This window comes from Colossoma macropomum, unplaced genomic scaffold (genome assembly GCF_904425465.1).
Source record: "Colossoma macropomum unplaced genomic scaffold, Colossoma_macropomum, whole genome shotgun sequence".
NCBI lineage: Eukaryota > Metazoa > Chordata > Actinopteri > Characiformes > Serrasalmidae > Colossoma > Colossoma macropomum.
Genome location: NW_023494796.1, coordinates 29,682,082 through 29,689,889, shown reverse-complemented (window position 1 = coordinate 29,689,889; position 7,808 = coordinate 29,682,082).

Genomic DNA, 7,808 nt, shown 5'->3' with positions numbered 1-7,808 from the left:
GGTGAACCCCTCCTCACTTCTGAAAGACTCAGCCTCTCTGAGATGCTTTTTTATACCCAATCATGTTACTGACCTGTTGCTAATCAACCACCTGGTGTTTTTTTGGCATTACGCAACTCTACCAGCCTTTTGTTGCCCCTGTCCCAATGTTCTTGGAACGTGCTGTTGGCATCAAATTCAAAAATGGGCAAATATTTTTCAAAAAACAATAAAAAGTCTCAGTTTCAACATTTGATTTGTTGTCTTTGTACTATTTTCCATTAAATAAAGGGTTTAAATGATTTGCATATCATTGCATTTTGTTTTTATTTACATTTTGCACAGCGTCCCAACTTTTTTTGGAAATGAGGTTGTACCTCTCCACCATAAATAGATCCCTATTATAAAGATTTTGTGTAAGTTAGCTTTTAGAGGCATTAAATGCTTCAGACGCCTGGTTCCTACCACAAGCACTGTAAACAGTTCTGACTCTGTATGTGTCTATGGAATGTTTAACTGTTTAATTTTAAAGAATTTTTTTAAACTGGTGGAATTACCCTTTAATACTGATCAATTATTTTATTATTATTATTCCATTAAAATTGGAAAATTAATTTCAATTTTTTCAACTTCAAGCTTCACTATGCAAGATTTGGGGATTTTGCAATTGCAAGCAACCTGCGGAAGATCATTTTGTAGTGTGGGTTGTGCCTCGACCTCTTACCCAAGTGGATAAACATGATGACTGACAGAGAATTCAAAGAGACATCAGTCAAAAGTTTGTGAAGGACACGTCTTCTGAGGCAGTATAAAGGTGATTTGGAAACAATTTGAGGCCTAAACATCGAGCTGGATCTTCTTTTTGAGCCTGTGCGTGTGACATGCATACATAAAGATTATATTGCCATATACTACCATATTCTGACTTCTAAATGACTGTTTCAGGCTGTACAGGGCAACTCGCAGCAGCGCACGCTCAACATATTTTAGCCTGTTTATATTCTCCAGACACAGTAATGACACTTCTTTCAAGTTTAACAAAAAAAAAAACCTTTCATAGTGCAGCTTTAAAGTTAGGTGCCCTACACACCTTACCACACTTACATAACCTCATTACATTCACCCTGTGTAATTATGTGTAAGTATGATCAGGTGAGGCAGACACATTTGAGGCTGCCTCCAGGCTGTACATTTAGGTTCAACTACATGCAAAATGCTTCGCAACCACAAACAAGTTCAACGACATGCAACACACTTCACGGGTGAGAATATAGCACCCCACCACTTTCAGCCCCCTTTAAGTCCATTATCTTCCCTGCAACATGTGGCAGGAATTTCCTGAGCACTTAGGGGTTTTTTTACATTTCAGAGAAAATCTTTGATCATGGTGAAGCAAGAATGTACGACACATTCTTACCTGTTTCTCAACCTTCACGCCTGCAGAGGAGCCTGTATTTCAAACGCTTCCCTTCTTTGTATTACTTCTTCCATTACTGTATTATGTGGACAGTTTGGTGAAAAACTGAACTGCCCCTCATATGGCAATACACTAGCTTTTAAATTCATAGTTTACTGATATCAGAGGTTTGAACAAAAAAATCATGAAGTAATTAAATTCTAAACATGTCAAAATTTAAATGTGATTAGTGGGAATTATGTTTTAGCATAGCAATAAAAGTATCTCCAAAATGGTAACTTTACAGAAGAACACAAAATAGTTCTTAACTTTTAATGGTAGTTAATGTAAAAATGTTTTTATTTCAAGTAATTTTGGACGATATAACAATTAAGTTCTCACTAATAAGGTTTGATGGCTTTTAAATTATTTCAACAGAGGGAATACTTCCTACTAAATATCACATTGATGCTCTAATTTTTACACTTTAGAATTGATTTCTCATAACTAGAATTAAAGTTACATGTGGAAGTTCATTTTTTGTATGTAAGAATAGAAAGTTTTATTTTGCAGCATTTTCATGCAGCCAAAGTGTCTCGAAGGTTCAGATTATTTCGATACAATTCCTAAAATATAACATTACATGGTTTTCCAAAGGCACATACAGCTGAATTTCAGACCCCTGGAATTCAGCTCTGCTGAAATGATGGAAAACATATTATTTGTAATATGTCAAGCACATGAATGTAGCTTTGGAATTGATTTAACCTACACCAGGAGGAGCTCATGAATGCACGTTTAAAGTAACATTTATTAAAAAGACCAAGGATGTTGGATTTTAAAATGATGTGGGGTTACTCAACATTTTATTATTAATACGTAATTCTCATTATATTAATTAAAATTCTCAGCATATGAATTAAAAATAGACTAAAAAATGGGTCCAAGCTGCAGTGGACAATGTCCATTGGTTTGTGGGGGACATACACAACTGTTTGTCCATTTTTATAAATACATTATATGGACAAATGTATGTGAGTTCAGGTGTTTCAGCCACACTCCGTGCTAACAGGTGGATCAAATTTAGCACATAGCCTTGCAGTCTCGATAGACAAACACTGGCAGTAGAACGGGTCGTACTGATGAGCTTAGTGGCTTTAAACATGGCACTGTCCTGAGATTCCACCTCTGCCACAAGTCAGTTTGTGAGATATCTGTCCAGCTAGATCTGCCCCTGTCAACCATAAGTGCTATTGTGAAAAGGAAGTGTCTAAGAGCAACAACAGCTCAGCCATTTAGCAATGGACCACACAAACTCACAGAGTGGAGCTGCTGAATGCTAAAGAGCACAGTGCATATCTTCTGTTGAATCACTAACCAGTTCCAAATTGCCTCTGGAAGCAACATCAACAAAAAAACTGCACATTAGGAGCTTCACAAAATGGGTTTCCATGACTGAGTAGCTGCCCACAAGCCTAAGATCTAAATGCACAATGCCAAGCATCAGATGGAGTGGAGTAAAGTGCCGCCACTGGACTCTGGAGCAGTGGAAACGTATTCTGTGGAGTGACCAATCAGCTTCTCTATCTGTCAGTCTGATGGACAAGTTTGGGTTTGGCGAATGCCAGGAGAACGTTACCTGCCTGACAGGTGGATAATGCTTTGGGGTTGTTTTCCAGGGGTTGGCCTAGAGCCCTCAGTTCCAGGGAAGGGAAATCTTAATGCTTCAGCACCAAGACGTTTTGGATAATTGCATGCATCCAACTATGTGGGAAAAGTTTGGGGGAAAACCTTTTCTGTTCCAGCATGACTGAGCCCCAGTGCACAAAGCAGCTCCATGAACCCCATCAAACACCTTTGGGATGAACTAGAATGGAGATTGAGAGCCAGACCCTCTCGCCCAACATCAGTGTCTGACCTCACAATCGCTCTTCTGGATGAATGGACAGAAATTCCTACAGACACTCCAAAATCCTGTAGAAAGCTTCCCAGAAGAGTGAAAGCCGTTAGAGCTGCAAAGGGGGACCAACTCCATATTGATGCCTATGGACTTAGAATGGGACGTCATAAAAGCTCCTGCAGATTTAATGCGTAGGTGTCCCAATACTTTTGTCCATATAGTGTATGTCATAGTGTAGGAAACCACATACATGAAATCATTTAGTTTAGTTTAGTTATTTAGTGTGTGCTGGTTTAGGCATCCAGTTAGCAGAACTTCACATTTGCATATTAGAGCCATATAAGCTTCAATTGCTTGTTAGCTACATTAGCCTCGTAGCTCCAGTGCAAAAATAAAGAAGCGAACTTCAGACACTTCTGCGGGATAAGGGGATAAATGTGTACACCTGATTTTTGACCTACTTCTATAACACATGTTTCAAGTACATAGTTACTCCGGCAAAATGAGAGCATTGACTTTTTATTGACTTGGTGTGCTGATCCTCCACAATGTCAAGGGAATATTTACTACAGGTCCAAATACCAATCCCTCTCCAGCAGAGTAGCTGGAAGCTGTTACATCCAGCCATCCATTAAAAACTATGATGTCATGCATTCATGGAAACCCAGCATAAATTCACCCTCCTGCATATGGCTAGCTGCAGGCGGCATGATTGACACCAAAGCACAGGTTCGTGACAAGAGGATCTACGAGAGAGATGTAAATTTTTCCAAGGTGCCGTGTCGTCATTGTACTCCATTAATTTATAGTCCTGATAGAAGAGTTCAGCTTGGAATTTATGGAGTATTAAATTCGCATGTAAATAAAACAGGTGCATTATCATTATCATCTGTTTGTAGCTGTCGTACCTGCTTAGTCACGTTGATCTTTCAAGCTGTACGTTTGTAAGTGAAGAATTCCTTCCGTAGCTCGTAAGTGAGTTACATGTGTGCCGCAGCTGGATTTCGAGATGTGTTTTCATCCCAGAATACCTGGAGACAGGATACCTGGAAACATACAAAGGTGAGCAAAAAATTAGTGTCAGGAACGCACATCAGACAGAACGTGGAAACATTATAACTCGCAAAAGTCATCAAACTCATGCATGACATATACAGGTAATCCTTTATAGTCAAACACAGTGATACTGAAAGAACACGTCGGGTTGTACGTTAATCAGTCAAGTGCAGTCTAAAATATATAAAGCTAAATATATAATTATGTTCATGAAATATGTGGTTTATTATGTGGACATTTAGGGCGAACAGTCAAAATGACAGTGTGTATTGTAGGGGTGCTCTTAGTAGCGTTGTAGTCGAGACCACTGGAGGCGAGAAAGAGCCAAGATTGAGACCAGGTTATTTTTGCTGCTAATATTTTTTAAAAAAGGGGAAAAAGGACATTATTTTGCAGTTCATTTGATCAAACCGTGGAGAATAAAGGAAAAGAATATCTGTGAGATGCTTTTTTTTTGTTTTTACACCAATCACATTTACTCCAGTCTCTCGCGAGTGAGCGAGTGTAATGCAGCGAGTGTTCTTTTCAACCTTCTCAAATATACTCGAAGATTAAAACTGAGCTTTGTGTTCAGTGCTCATTGCTACTGCAGTGGTTTTGGAATGGAGAGCGATATAGTTACGGCCTCTGGCTTCATATACGCTTCACTAAGGTAAGCTCTAGCCTTTTGGGGGCCCTAAGCAGGATTTTTGAGGGCACTTTTTCTGTCTAGGCACTCCCCGAGACCTTCACGTTGTAAACAGCGGCTGTCACAAAGTTCAACAACAACAACGTAACACAAGACAAACAACCAAATAAATTATTAATACATAATATATAAATATTTTAAAAAACTAAACAGCACAACAAAGACCTTATTTTAGGCACAGTGTAAACATACAAACAAATATAATAGACAATAGATAATCACAACTGAGTTCAGGTGTTTTAGCCACCCCTATTGCTAACAGGTGGATCAAATTAAGCACACAGCCTTGCAGTCTCGATAGGCAAACACTGGTAGTAAAATGGGTCGTACTGATGAGCTCAGTGACTTTAGATATGGCTCTGTGATAGGACGCCACCTCTGACACAAGTCAGTTTCTGAAATTTCTGCCTTGCTAGATCTGCCCCGTCAACTGTAAGTGCTATTACTGTAAAATGGAGGCATCTAGGAGCAACAACGGCTCAGCCTCGAAGCGGTAGACCACACAAACTCACAGAGTGGGGCTATAAGCAGCAAATATCAAAATAGCTAGAAGTAATATCATTAACATATATCCCAAAGATGTCCCAGAGGTGTTCAGTGGGGTTGAGGTCAGGGCTCTGTGCAGGCCATTGGAGTTCCTCCACACCAAACTTGTCTAGCCATGTTATTATAGACCTAGAATGTCTTTGTGTGCTGTAGCATTAACATCACCCTTCACTGGAACTAAGGGGCCCAAAATCCTGAAATACAGCCCCAGCTCATTATCCCTCCTCCACCAAACTGTACTGACGGCACTGTGCATTCTGGTAAGTAGCGTTTTCCTGGCATTCGCCAAACCAAGATTAGACTGCCGCATAGTGGGTTTTGTTCTGAACCGGATTACTCACTGATACTTTACCACATCTCTCTACAGATAGAGAGGGTAAGTCCTGCTGATTGATATGATACATTTCTGTAAGTTAAACAGTTCCTGAGTTATGTACCCCCAAAATACACAATGCAATATGCAGGCAAAGTGGGCGAATCAGGTTCCAAAGGTTAATAAAGAAGCGGTGTAACAGAGCCATCACGATAATACCATGATAATTATCAATATCATGATAATGATCCAGAAGTTGTTATGGGGCCCCTTGGCAGCTTCGATGCCCTAAGCAGCCGCTTATGCTGCTTATTATGTAGAGCCGGCACTGGCTTCACTTTACACAGCTGTGTTTTCATGCATAAAAAAAAAAGAAAACAAATAAAGGCCTTGACTTCAAATTACAAGTCCTCCTTACTCCTTACCCTAAGAGATGATGAGGTCAGTTAAAAATAAAAGTCGAGACTGAGACGAATATAAAACCATTATTTCACTCGCTCAGGGCCGAGACTAGACTCGAGTACTAAACTAGCTCTTAGTGCACTAAGCAACCCATGCAGACCTATTTGAATTGTTTGTGAGATCTGGACTGATGGAAAACATTGATTTTGTTTATCTCAACTGTTATTTTGCTTTTTGCAAATTGTTATGCTGATAATCTGACATGTAACATGGAAAACTTTGCATTAAATCCAAAAGGAAAACAGAAGCATTTTCATTAGTGGTCTCAGACTTTCAGACCTGTAGTTCACTGAATTTTTCAGGTCTTGCTTAAAAATGCTTAACGGCCTCTGAGTGACTGATCTAAGCCCAGAGGTTACTCATTAGAGCAGATGTGGGGTTGAGGTATTGTCTCTCTGAATCAGGTGCAGCGTGCTAACAGTCCTAGAGAGGCACGAGGCATTCAAGGTCAGGTCAGCAAGTCAATCCCTCTGATCCGCAACGCCCTCAGAAGCCCTGGAGATGCTAACCTCCTTCAGCAGGAGCTCAGCTCCAGGGCTCAGAGCGAGGTCAAGCTCAGCGTCACGTCAACATCGTCCACGGGTCATCCTGCAGCAGAGAATCTGGGTCTTCTGAGTCTGTTCTGAGTGACAGTGTGGAAAAGCGGTAAACAGTCATTAGCGGAGTCTTTCAACGGGCTACCAGGCATGTCATCACAAAACAATTAAGAGCGCTTCTCTTTCCAGGCTCTCTTTCCAACTTTTATTTACTAAGAAATTATTTTGGGGAGTTTTTTGAAAGCCGCAACAATTAGGCTACGTTCACGCAGCAGGTGAAAGTGGCCCAAATCTGATTTTTCCACCAAATCTGATTTTTTTTTTGTTCATTTCTTCACAATATCTTTTAAATGTGAGGTATGTGAGGCATCAGTCTGAACAGATCAGCTCCTTAACTGACCACAATGCTTCACATTGGTCATCCAGAGATAAACAATCAAAACCAAGTCAGCAGTAACAGCCACTCCCAGAGGTTTCGGTTTCATCTTCTCCAGCATCTTTTATCATTTTTATCATTTATTTTTAAATTCCAGCCTACAAGCCTACATTTTCAAACACACTGTCTTAAGTGTTAAGTGGGAAAATTTAACACACAGTTTATGAACTGCCTGTAGATGAGTTAGACCAATAAGATCCAACCTAACCTCCATCTGTTGTGACATCACAGCTACAACTTACTGGCAGTCTGGCACACTACATTCATGGGTCAAGCCTCAAGCCAGAAAAGGTGGATATTCTGGTCTTCTCGACCAAAAGAACAGGTCCAGACCTTAATTATTAAAAATATAAACGTCTCAAAATCAGTGAGAAAAATCGAAATTAGATATTTTCCCCAGATCGTTCAGCTCTACATCACAGGAGCTGATAAGAAGCTCCGATGGCCAACAGCTGGGCTCATCACCCAGGATGCGCTTGATCTTGCGGTAAAAAGA